Below are 13,060 nucleotides of genomic sequence, written 5' to 3' on the forward strand. Positions count from 1 at the left end.
CAGTCCTAGGACTCCAGAACTGCTGCGTACCATTTCGAATCCAGACCCTGCTCCTCTGTAGGGCTCCATACAGTTTCCTTATCTTTACTACCACGGGTCGGCAGCCGGGGGGGGGGGGGTCTGGGTTTTGCTTCGAAAAGCCCGAGCGGGCGCGCGCTTTAGGGGCCCCTTGGGAGCTCCCTCGCGTTCCGCCCCCACCCTCCGGCCGGAAGCGGTGGCGCCCGAGGGGGCGGGGCGCAGGGGAAGCGCTTCCGGGTGGACGCGGGTCTGAGGCGGCGGTGGCGGCGGCGGCGGCGGCGGCGGGAGCGACTGGGACGGGCCCCGGGCCTGGCGGAGGTGGAAGCCGAGGAAGCGATGTGAGAGGCCAGCGCCCAGGTGAGCCCCGCGAGCCCCGGAGAGACGGGAGCGGCCCCGGACCCTGCCGCTGGCCTGGCTGGGCTCTCCCGGGCTGGCGAGGACCCCCAGGGGCTCCGCACTGGCTGACTGGGGTTCCGGGTCCGCCCCCGTCGAAGTGCACCCGGAGCTTGGGTCCTGGCTTAGTCCGTCCCCAGGGGTGGGGTTGGGGACTGGGCCCGAGCCGCTTCCCCACTTTGCTCCACTTCCTCGCCCGCCCCAGCGGTCCTCAGGGCAAGGAGAATGAGGAAGAGTAGGCGCCTTTGCTCGGCCGAAGCTCGAATACCTAGGTAGGGAGTGATGGTTGAGAGCGGAGCAGAGATGGAGAGTACCAAGACTTTGAACCTAGAGGGCCAGGGAAGACTACTCGGAGGAGGTGGCACCTGGCTGAACCCTGGAGAACGGGGAAGATGACGAAAGGTGGAGACGAAGAGAGGGACCTGTTGTTTGTGCAAATGTGCGGAAGCAGGAGATGAATCCCTTGCAAGAGAGTAAGAGGAGACTCGTTTGGTTGGAACCTAAATGGGAGAAAGGGAGTGATGTGTAAAATAAGTCAGAAAGGGCTAGTTGAGGCCAGATTGTGGAGAGCCTTGGGGTGTTTATCCCAGAGGCTACTTCGTGTTCTTGAGCAAGGAATCTTCAGAGTCTGTCTTGTGCTTTAGGCATAGAGTTGACATTTTGGGTGGAGAAACCAAAGAAATTATGACAACCATTATTACTGAACGGTGGGCTCGAGATGTTGTGGAGGTAGAATCTAAAAATACTGGCAACTGATATGGCAGGCAGTTCACTGAACTCAGTTGGCTTCTTTGACTAGAGATGTAAGTTAGCTTTGATGGCTAGTTTGTTCAAGGTGGCCAGGAAGTTACCCAAGTAGGCAGCTGTTTACATTGAAAGGGAAAATTCAGCAGTCTTCTCCTCCCCCTTTGAAATCTGTAGCCTTACTTTGGAAATTAATCCATAGGATCATGGACCTTTATGAAAGGGACTTTTGAGTTCTTGTTCCATCCCTTATTATTACAGATGAAGAAACTGAGGAAGTGACTTACTAATGGATCAGAATTACCACTCAAATCCAGGTCTTCTGACTATAAGTACAGTATTTTTTCTACTATACCATGTCCCCCTGAACCCCCCCCCCCTTTATTGACATATCTTTGAAAGTAGACTGGGTGGCTAATTGTTCTTACTGTACCCTGAACAAGAGTTCTCAAATGACACAGGGGTTTTTGTGGTTATAATTTTAGGTTCTTCTAAAATCCCTTCTGAAAACCAATGCTATAATGTATTTGCAATCCCTCTTTTCCTTTCTTCCTTTCACTGCCAGATATATGCAGAGATCAGGATGATATATTGGTTACTAGCAGTCTCATCTTTGTCACTTGTAGAGATGATGTTTACTCCTGGCCCAGGGCACAGATATAAGGTAATTCTCAGAAATGAAGATAATCCTAGTCATCTATCTCCTGTTTTCTTAGAGGTATGGTGATTCTTTGTTTGGAAAGGCTGGAAGACCCATTTCAATTACATATTAATTCCTGCAGACTCAGCCTGTACTGAAGGTCAGTATGTTACATCTTTTAGCAGAATTGTCCAGGATGGCCATTATGTCTTGATACTTTTTACAACGTAAAATCATATTCTCTCTGAGTAAAATCTGTCCAGGATTGGGTGTACCTTATGACAACTTTAATATAATCACTTTTCCCCTGGTATGAGTCTTATTTTATTGTGAATCCTACCCTTTGGGTATATACAGTGCCTGAAAGAATGGCTGTTATGAGTGCAGTTTAAGCCAGAGGTTGACATAGTGCAGTTAAGAAAAATTGTGTAATTTTACTCAAGACAGTTGTACTGTGGACTCAGCAGTAATCACAAAAAAATTCTCTGAGATCAGAGAATTCTAGATTACTAGAGTTTGGTATTTTTACTCTTTTTCTGTACTTTGTTCCAAGACAGCTCTGAAACAAACTGTAAAAGTTATTAGAAATTTTCTACACAAAATTTTTCTTGCCTTTAGTCCATCCTTCCCCTTCATCACCTTTTATCCTGTTAGGTCCTTTTTGGAAGCAGAAATGATTCCTTCTTTTTGCTTGTTGTCATAAACCCTAGTCCATATTCAGTCATTTAACATCTAACTTATTGTAACAGCTGCTTAGAAATCTTTATATGTGTAACCTATCTTATTCTGACCTACTTTGTTTATATAACCTACTCCTTAATCTCACCTTTAAAACAATGCCAGGGTTTCTATAGTTAATTAGCAAGTATTTGCCAAAGTCCTACTTGGGCCATCAACAAACCTTCATTTGTTTCCTTCCAAAGCCCAGTGTAGTTCTCTGCACACAGGAACAAAATGAAGCATTTATAAATCTGATGTCATTTGATCTTTAAAACAACTCTGGGAGACAGATGCTATTTTATATCCCCATTTTTTTACAGATGAGGAAACTGAGACAAATCAAATGACTTGCCCATAGTTATAGAACTAGTGATCTATCCACTGAGCAATCTAGGATTTTTTTTTTTAAACCCTCACTTTCTGTCTTAGAATCAATATTAAGTACCAGTGCCAAGACAGAAGAGCAGTAAAGGCCAGGCAGTCAGAGGTAAGTGACTTGCCCAGTGTCACACAGCTAGGATGTGTCTGATTCTAAATTTGAACCCAGGACCTCCTCTCTCTAGGCCTGCCTCTCTATCCTCTTAGTCATTTAGCTACCCTTCAGATTTTTTTTTTTAGTTTTAAAAAAAATTTTTTTAGCTATGAACTTGACAAACATCAGTGTGCATGCACAATTCCTCATATGAAAAATAGAAAAAATGTCAGGCTCTTAATTCTTGCTTATTGAATGAATTAATAAAGGAATAAAAGAACTATGCTACTTTCTGTGCCTGAGATTTCTCGTCTGTCAAGTGAGTCTAATAATTGCATCTATCTCAGAACTGTGAGGATGAAATGAAATACTGTATTTAAAACATTTAGCTATTACTATTAGCTGTATTGTGGTATTCAAAATAGTATACCATTCCTGCCTTCAAGAAGTATAGAGTCTAGTTGACAGATGAAACATTTATGCAAAAAAGTCATATAAACCAAGATCTATTCCTGCAGATCCTATTAGAGCTTTATTTCACCTATTTAACTCACTGGATAGAGAGTCAGGCTTAGAGATGGAAGGTCCTGGGTTCAAATTTAGCCTTAGATACTTCTGAGTTGTATGACCCTGGGCAAGTCACTTAACTCAATTACCTAGTCCTAATTGTCCTTCTGCCTTGGAACTGATACTTTAGTATTGATTCTGAGTCAGAAGGTAAGTGTATGTATGTATGCCCATATAAATAAATAAATGAATCTATTGTGTTGAAAACACTTTGTGAAACCTTAAGGCAGTATAGAAATGTGAGTTATTATATGTGAAAACACCATACACATGTAAGAGAGTATTCTTACTACCTCTGAAATTTGTCTAAATTTGTTTTTTCTCTTTTCTGGAATTTCCCTTTTTAACCTCAGAACTATTTAAATTGTTCATGTATTCTTACTGAAGTATCTTACTCTGTCCACATTAATCTATTTCCCGTTTCTTATCAAGAGATTACCACCAGTACCACTTGTTTAAATCTGTTTGTGTGGCTTTTTTTCCCATTATTGTTCCATGTGATCTTGTCTAAACTAGATTGGAAATTTGCTTAGAGGAAATTTCTCTCATTACACAGTGATGAGCATATAGTTGACCTTAGGAAATACCTATTGATTAATATTTAACTCCTTTCTTTTCTTACCTTTAAAAGAAAAACCAACTAGTATTAGATCTCTTACTTAATGTTGCTAGTGTTCATTCTTCTGCATTAAAGATCATGAGGCTATTTCTTCCAGTTTTCACACTTTATGGCAACAGTGACTATCAAAATTAAGTGCTTGAGATGCTTAAGTAAATCATTGTCATTCATGATATAGGCAATATCTTGAGGCATGGTCTGTCACTTCAACAAGTGCCCACTAAGTCCCTCATGTGTAAGGGAGGATACATAGACAAAAAACAAAATAACTTCAGTCTTCAAGGAACTGTTGCAGGAGGATACAATATTACATGTATACATATAGGTAAATACAAAGTACATACAAAATAACACATAATAATTTTCAAAGGGCAAGAATGCTGACAAGTGTAGGTTAGGAGAGTGGGGAAGCTGGTGCCTGAACTGTGCCCTGAAGAGAGTTTCTCTGAGTAAAGACTTCATTCTAGATAATGGGTAATCATTTGGGCAAATACACAGAAATAACACATGAAATGTAATGGACAAGGACTATTACCATCCCACTTTGACTGAAGGAGAGCAATAAGCCTGGAAGATAGTAGGTATTTTGGAGCGCTTTAAATACCTGGCCAAGATGTATCCATTTTGTTCTAGCAGCAGTTGAAGATGGCTACAAAGAGAGGTTCATTCATTTAGATCCATCATCAATTTCCACCCTACATAAAGAAAAAAAATTCCAAAAAGCTAAAGCTGTACATGGAATGGGACCTTGGAATGTCCTAATCATAGGACATCTTGAAGTAGAGATTAGATGACTACAATTCAGGGATGTTGTGGGGGGAATGGAAGGGAGAGCTCTGCTCAAGTAACAGTTGGACTAAAAGATTTTCCTGATCCCTTTCAACTTCAGAAATTCTCCCCTAAATACCAGAAAAAGGCTTTTTACCAGGTGACGTATTAGGAAAACATTTTCCCTTTTGCCTGCCTAATATTTGATAAATAATTTTTGAGTCATAAAGGTATGCCTATGTAGATTTAGAATAGATTGACTCAGAATACCTGAGCCACTTGCTTGTCCATTAAGGTGTAATTTTCAGCAAGTGTGACTGCTTATCAAGTAATGCCAGAAACATTCAGTTTCACAAACTTAATATTTATTTAATCACTTTTCATCTTTTCTAAAACCGGTGTCAGTCTGAGACCTTTGAGTTGTTTAGAAACTCCTACATGTGCCCCTTTAATGTTTTTTAGTAATAATAATTCATAGGATTTAAATTCTAAAAGGATTCTTAGAGGTCCAGCTAATCCAATCTCTTATCTTACAGAAGAAGAAATTGAAACCTGGAAGGTTGAAGTGAGTTGTCCAAGATGACACAGATATTAGCTAGGATTTAAACCCAGGTCTTCTGACTCTAATGCCAGTGCTATTTTCCATGCTATTAGAGATCATCTAGCCCAGTGCCTTTAGATACTGATTTTAGCTTAGTAAAAGGTATCTTTAGTAGAAGTCCACATTGATTTATAGGGGTATTGTCACCTAATTGGTTCATAGTCTTAGCAGGTGAACAGCTATTGGGTGAGTCTTTCTGGTCTTTGTCATAAGAGGAATGAGTGTCTTGCTATATTTGTTAAATCTAATGACTCCTAAAGTGCCAGCTGTCATAAGGAATGGGGAAAAAAAAACTCTTTAGCATTTTTATTTTTATTTTGAGCACTGAGTTGACAATCATTTAAGAAAGAAATGGTATTTGTTTTTTTTTTTTACCTGAAACAAGTACCATTCTTTAGTAAAAATAAATTTTCAAAGTGTAAAATCACTTTTCCTATCCAACTGTGATGATCATTCATATTTTTTAATTATATATTTTTATTTATAAATACCTAGGGGGTGAGTAGGGGGGTTAAATGGTAGCAAACCATTTGAACTGTGGTATATAGGACCTTTAATTAGGACTTTGTTAAAACAAGTCTCTTTTTGTCCATGAAATGCAATGAAACATTGGTAATATGAAAGTCACCAATCCTAGAAAACATGATTGATTAAAAATCCTGCATGTGAAACATCCCAGAACACTACATTGCTGTAATATTCCTTATCTCCCCAAATCAGTTACAGTTACTGGTCTTTTGTGTAATTAGGAGTTTTAGAATATGACTTTTAAGCTGCACATTAATTTGAAAAATATACCCTCTCTAAATTTCCAGTATTTCTGAACAGACCTGAAAAATGTTAACACCTTAGTAGAAAATATAACAGTTTGGATAAAAATGTTCTTTCAGGCGCACATGAATTAATGCAGTAAGAACTCTAGATTTGTTTTCTTTTAAATTAGGATAAGCTCTTCATGAATATCCATTACAGCATGCCATTTTATTTATTTTTTGCTGCATTTTGGGTTGGGCCGAATCAGATTGTTGTATGCAGCCCTGGTGGCAAACTGTTCTTTCTTTTTAACTCTAAAGTGTTAGGTTGCAGTTTTTGACCACTCCATTTTAATTTTTAGGTAGGCCCGAGCAAAAATACCTGGAAAAGTTATTTTTATACATTTGCTAGTTACATGTATGATCCTCAACCTCTTGGACCCTTCTGCCTTGGAGATTTTTTTCTTTTTAAAATAAGCATTATGTGTAGGAATGAAATTTTAGTGTCCTCAGGTTTTATTTATAGAAATCATAATAACTGATATTTTGATAGTACTTAAGTAATTGTAAAGTGCAATAAAATCCATTCTCTCATTTGATCTTTGACCCTTTCATCAAGTTAATACAAATAGTAAGATGAATTCTTTGAGCAGAATATTTTGTATTATTAGGTGTCTGTCAGCAAGTGAGTAGAAGTGTGAAGATGGGATTAACTCTCTGAGGTCAGCCAGTATATATAATATGGATCAGAAAATGAAGATGAAAAACATAGAGGTTACATATAATTAATATTTCCTAATTCCTTAAAAACCAGTTGCCAAATATATCCTTATTGTAAACATAATTGGAATTTTTATTAAGTACAGTATTTTCATGGCACAAATTAGAACTTTAAAGTGCAGGTAAAATGGGTTGAGCTACTTATTGCTGAGAAGACACCTGTAACTGCACTGCACTATCAAATCCATGAGATAGCAGTAGAAATTGAGTATTTAGAAAAGGTAGTCAAGATATCCTTGAAGTACTCATTCTGTTATTGCTGTAACATTTTGTTTGATCTTGGGCGTGGGCTCCAAACTTCATCTTACACACTTTCTTTCTTTTTCAGAAGATGCCTAAGGGTTCCTTTTTACAAATACATGCCTTAGAAAAGAAGGATGAGGAGGGATAAATTTGAAAGGGTGTGTGAGAATGTAGGGAGAAACTGCTTAGTTACATGGACCACATCTACTCTAGGAATTGCAATGATGCATAGTATGACACAGAACACTAAATTTGAAGTCAGTTGACGTAGGTTCAAAGATCAGTTTTGCTACATTTTACTCACCATAATCATTTTTATCCTATTTCTTGGTTTTCACTATTTATATATTTAATAAATGCTTATTGAATTTAATTTCCAAAAGGAGTTGTTCTCTAAGGTTCCTTACTGATTTTAAACCTATAATAGTTGTTATTTTCTAAATTTAAAGTGGCACAGATGAAAGAAGAAGAAGAAAAGGGGAAGCTTTTGAAAAAGACTAATTTTGGCTAACCTTCACTAAAACTCTTCTGTGGCATAGCAGTGAGTCTTGAAAGATAGGTCAATGAAGTTTAAGCTCTGATAGATTCTTCCCAGCTGGAAAGTCTTTGAACTTAACCTAAATAAATGCAGAGAAGTTCATTATGAGGCAGTTAACTAATAGTAGATGATTTTTTTTTTCAGCTCCAGCTGCTTATGAAATTTGACCAAGTCATGGATCATCCATGAGCTGCACCAATGAGTGGAAAACTCACATGGTTGAAATTACAGATCCTTGAAACTTGGACATATTCTTGACTAAAGAGAGATCTGGACCCTTTGGCTTTAAGAGACAGGGGATGGGACAAGGAGCTGGGAATGACTTAGATATGTCCTTAGATGAAGAATTCTAAAATGCTCTCTTTGGGGCATGGATGCAACTGAGTTTGTGGTTGATAAGATAGCAGCCTCCTCTAGCCAAACTGGCTTTCTTTTTTTTCCTTTTTATATAACACTTCAAATTCTGACTTGCCTTCACCCATACTGCTTCTCCCAGCCTCAGCCCATGTCACCTTCTACATAAAACCCTAACTAATCCCCCTAGGTACTAGCATTTCCATTTATGTATGTATGTATTATGTATGTATACACAAGTTCAAGCACACATAGATATATATGTAATTTTTGCCTCTTCTGATTTACTGTAGAGAGGCAGAGTAGCATAGTGATACAGTGCTCACTGGCTTACTCAGAAAGCCAGGATTTTAGTTCCAGCTCTAAAACCAATTAACTCTGACTTAGGGCAAGTTTTGAACTCCTAGACCCCAGTTTTCACCAGTAAGATGGGGATAATACATATACTACCTGCCTTATGGGTAGTGAAGAAAGGCTTTGTAATACTTAAAATGCCACAGAAATGAGTTCATACATATATTATCATAGTATTGAAGATCATATTGCTTTCCTTTACCTAAAAGGAAGATTTCCTTCTCCAAAGGTGATAGATATAATGTGCTCACTATAAACACATACACAGGAATGAACAGAAAAGCAATTCTTTTTAAAATCAGGAAAATGAATTAAAATTAAAAAAAAAAAACACCTCCCAATTCAAACCTTACTTAGGAAATTTCCAGCTCTTTAGAATGCTTTTTTTTTTGGGGGGGGGGTAGCTGGGTAGCTTAGAGGGTTGAGAGTCAGGCCTGGAGGTGGGAGGTACTCAGTTCAAATGTGACCTCAGACACTTCCCAGCCGTGTGACCTTGGGCAAGTCATTTAACCCCATTGCCTAGCCCTTACCACTCTTCTGCCTTGGAATCAACACAATAGTATTTAGGGAATGCAACAAATCTGATATCTGTTTAGCCAAAAGCTTAAAGGCCCATCTTTTTTATTTAAACCCATGTCAAAATTTCTTCTGAAATACATCTGTATTTTTTTTTTTGCCTTACTAGAGAATTTAATATTCTTTGGCAATTCTTGATCTTTTTCTCTTCAATTATTTGGAGGGCTGTCATGGAGAGGAATGAGGTTTGCTTTGCTTGGACCTAGAAGGAAAAATTAGGAACATTTGGGTAAACTTTCAAAGAGGTTGAAGAAATTAAAAACAGCTGTTCAAAAGATGAAATGCATTGCCTTGGAAGGTAGTGAGTTCTCTGTCACTAAAGATCTTCAGCTAGAGACTAAGTGACCAATTTTTGGGGGTGGTCTTGGGAACTCATGATCAAGTAATGATATCTCTATAGTTCATTCCATTTCTGAAATTCCTCTGCAGTAATCAGACAACTCAAATGTATTAAGTGCTTACTTTTATGTAAAGGACAGGCTAAGCATTGGGGGTACAAAGACAAAACACCAAACAAACAAATGGTCTCTACCTTCAGGAAGCTTCCATTCTAGATGGTGAGAAAACATCTGCCTGTGTGTGTATTATACAAAATTAACTCAAGGACACTAGCTAGGTGTGGAGGGGAATCTGAAAAGACTTCAAGTGGAAAGTGAACTTAGTCTTCAAGAGGTGAAGAAGCAATGTATTTGAGGCATTGGGGATAGCCAGTGCATGCAAAGGCACAGAGATGAGAAATGAAAAGATCATGTATGCAGAAGAGCAAGTAGACCTGTATCAGAGAGTGGGGGGTTGAGAGTGTAGAGTGTTTATCAAAACTGGAGAGATAGGAAGAGGCCAGGTTGTAAAAAGCCTTCAGTGCCAAACAAAGGAATTTAAATTTGATCCTCAAGGTGTAGTGGGGAGTCCCTGGAGTTTGTTGAGCAGGGTGGTCATGTGGTCAGAGCTTCACTTTAGGAAAGGATCCTAGTATTTGTAGGTAGTAGACTGGAGTGAGAAGAGGCAGAGAGACCAAAAAGACTCTTCAGGCCAGAAGTGGAAAGGGCCTTCACTAGGCTATTAGTGGGAAGGAGGGGGTGTTTGTAAGAGATGCTATAGAGATCAAAAGGACAAGATTTAGCACCTGCTTTGTTATGGATGATAAGTGAGAGTGAAGTTTACACCAAGCTTTCAAATCAGGTTGATTAAGGAGGATGGTGACACCCTTGACAAAATGGAGTGTCTTGTTTGAGGAACTGCAAGGTCAGTGCCATTGAATCACAGGGGGTGTGGAGAGGAATAAGCTGTAAGAAGACTGGAAAGACAGGAGGGGGCCAAATTATGAAGGGCTTTGAATGTCAAAAGGAAGAGTTTATCTTTGATTTTCAAGGTGATAGGGAGCCACTGGAGTTTATTGAATAGGAGGTTGACATGGACAGACCCTGCACTTCAGGGAGATGAATTTGGCAGTTTGGAGAAAGAAGGATTATAGTGGGGAGAGAACTTAAGCGGAGGATCACCCTGGCTGTTGTAGCAGCAACCATGTCATGGGATCAGGGCCTGCACAAGGGTGGTGTTGGTGTAGGAGTGAGATATTACAGCTGATCATATGGTGGAAATGGTAGAAAGGTGAAATTTCCTGGCCTTGAAAACAGGTTTTGGGAACCAAGAGAAAATGAAGAGGTGAGATTGGAGGATTGAGGGATCCTCAACAGTAAGTAATAGTGAAGTAAGGAAGAGGGGAAGATTTGGGGGGGGGAAGTTAATGAGTTAAGTAGTTGAGTTTAAGATGTCTACAGGATACAGTTTGAAATAAGCAGTTGGCAGTGTAAGTCTAGAGGTTAAATATCTATTTTTAGTAATTTAGTGAAGTAGTATGTTATAGAGGACAAAGAAAAGACCCAGGACAGAGACCTGGGATATATCCACCTTTAGCAGGTGTGACCTTGATTAAATACTGAGCAGAGAATGGTCAGACAGGTAAATGAGAACTAGGATAGAGTAGTTTCAAGGCAATTCAGAAAGAAGAGGATGTAAAGAAGAGGATAATCATAGTTCAGAGACTGCAAAAATGTCAAGGATAAAGATAGAAAGAAGTCTTTTAGATTTGACAGTTAACTGAAAGGGAAAGATAACAAGTTCTGTATTGGTGATGTTGAGTTTGAGGTACCTATGGGACAGCTAGTTTGAGATCCCTCCTAGCTATAAATCTTGTGATCCTACACCATCAAGTTGTTATGTATAAGTCTGAGCAAATTGTGTCTCTTGGACCTATTAGTTTGATAGTGTGCTTAGAATTTAAAATATTAAGTGTAAGTTCACTGCATTGGAACTTAGAACCTTCTTATTAAAGAGTGTTACTTGTTAGCAGCTTTAAGGGGAAAAAACTTTGTATCTAATTTTCACTTTGATGGGAAAGTGGTAATGTAAGCAAAAGAGAATTGTGGCCTTCCTTTCTCATTTTTACTGAAAAATAGAATGCCTCCAGTAGGTATAAATGGTAGTGTTCAGTTTTTTGGGTTTTTTTTGCTAATTCTCTTGAGAAGACTAAGCAGGTAGAGTTTTCATTTCATTATCTACTTCCAGTGTTTCTCTGTCCTGCCTACACTACACAGGCTTCCAGATTCATCTTCTTTGAGCATGTTCCTCTTTTACTCATTGACTCTCCATTGCCACTTGAATTATGAGTAAACTACTGATATTCCGTATGATGAAAAAAATACTGCATCTGGAGTCAGGATACCCAGGTTTGAGTCTTCACACTTATACTGCATAATTGGCAGCAATGTTATTAAGAAAATACTTTGGTGTCTTTAAAATATTGTAAAAGTAGGAGATAGAGTTAATTTTAACAGTAGTGTTATTGTCAGTATTTAGTGTGGTATAGTGGAAAGAGGATGAAATTTAGATTCAAAAGACCTAAATTTGACTTCCTGCCTAACTCTCCCTAGAAACAGTATGTTGGGTGAGGCACCTCTTTGAGACTTAACTTCCCCTTAAGTAAAATAGAAATAATTATATTTGTCCTACCTACTTTGAAGAGTTATTATAGTTTATTATGTCCATGTCTTATTTACCACACTATTATTCCTACTTTTCTATAAGTTCCTATTATGTGTTCAATAATTATTTGAATGAATAAATTTGAACTTTTACTTCAGCTTTAATTTTTCGAGATAGGCAAACAAGAAAGATAATACTATTATGAAACTGTTCTTAATGGCCCTGGAAAAAATGACTAAATCTAAATAAGAATTTGGTTGAAGCATGTTCAACCTGAATGGATTCACTTAAAATATGACATTTTCAGAGATGGATTTTACACATTCTCAGAGGTAGAAAGTACCCTAGAGATCATCTAGTTTAATCCCAATAAGATGTATTCTCTCTATAGTATCTCTGACAAATGATCATACAACTGCACTTTTTTTTTGGTGGTGGGGGATGGAGCTGGCTCTTACCTTCCATCTTAGAATCTATACTAAGTTTGGTTCAAAGCAGAAGAGCAGCAAGGTCTAGGCAACAGGAGTAAAGTGACTTGCCCAGGGTCACACAGCCAGGAATGTGTGAGGACATATTTGAACCCAGTACCTCCTCTCTCCAGGCCTGACTCTATCCACTGAGCAACCTTGCTGTCTCCCATTCAATTGCTTCTTACAGACCTTCAGTGATCACCACTGATTGCTCACCACCTCCCAAGGCAGCCTGTTCTATGTTTTAAAAACTTTTATGTTACAGTTTTTCCTACAAAGCCCATCACTATAGTTTTCACTCATTGTTCGTAGTTTGTTCACTCAGGCAAATTGTTTAGCTTTCCCAAGTCTCAGTTTCCTTATCTGTAAAATGAGAATTGGACCAGATAGTCTCTTATGTTCTTTTTAGCTCAAGATCTATGATCCTGTAAATCTACTATAGCTTGGGGTCTGCCTTTTTAAACCCTTA

General features: G+C 38.6%; 1 protein-coding gene across 8 annotated transcripts in view; it reads left to right on the top strand.

The window, feature by feature from the left end:
- The first annotated feature begins 220 nt into the window (after positions 1 to 220).
- Positions 221 to 13,060, top strand: part of ZBTB34 (zinc finger and BTB domain containing 34) — a 57,608-nt gene continuing 44,768 nt past the window's right edge. For 3 of the 8 annotated variants that reach the window (XR_008915280.1, XM_016426205.2, XM_007474662.3), the window contains exon 1: positions 221 to 375. The gene's annotated coding sequence lies outside the window, so the exon portion shown is untranslated. The other 5 variants (XM_056812167.1, XM_056812169.1, XM_056812166.1 and 2 more) reach the window with 4 other exon arrangements.

This window comes from Monodelphis domestica, chromosome 1, assembly GCF_027887165.1.
Source record: "Monodelphis domestica isolate mMonDom1 chromosome 1, mMonDom1.pri, whole genome shotgun sequence".
NCBI lineage: Eukaryota > Metazoa > Chordata > Mammalia > Didelphimorphia > Didelphidae > Monodelphis > Monodelphis domestica.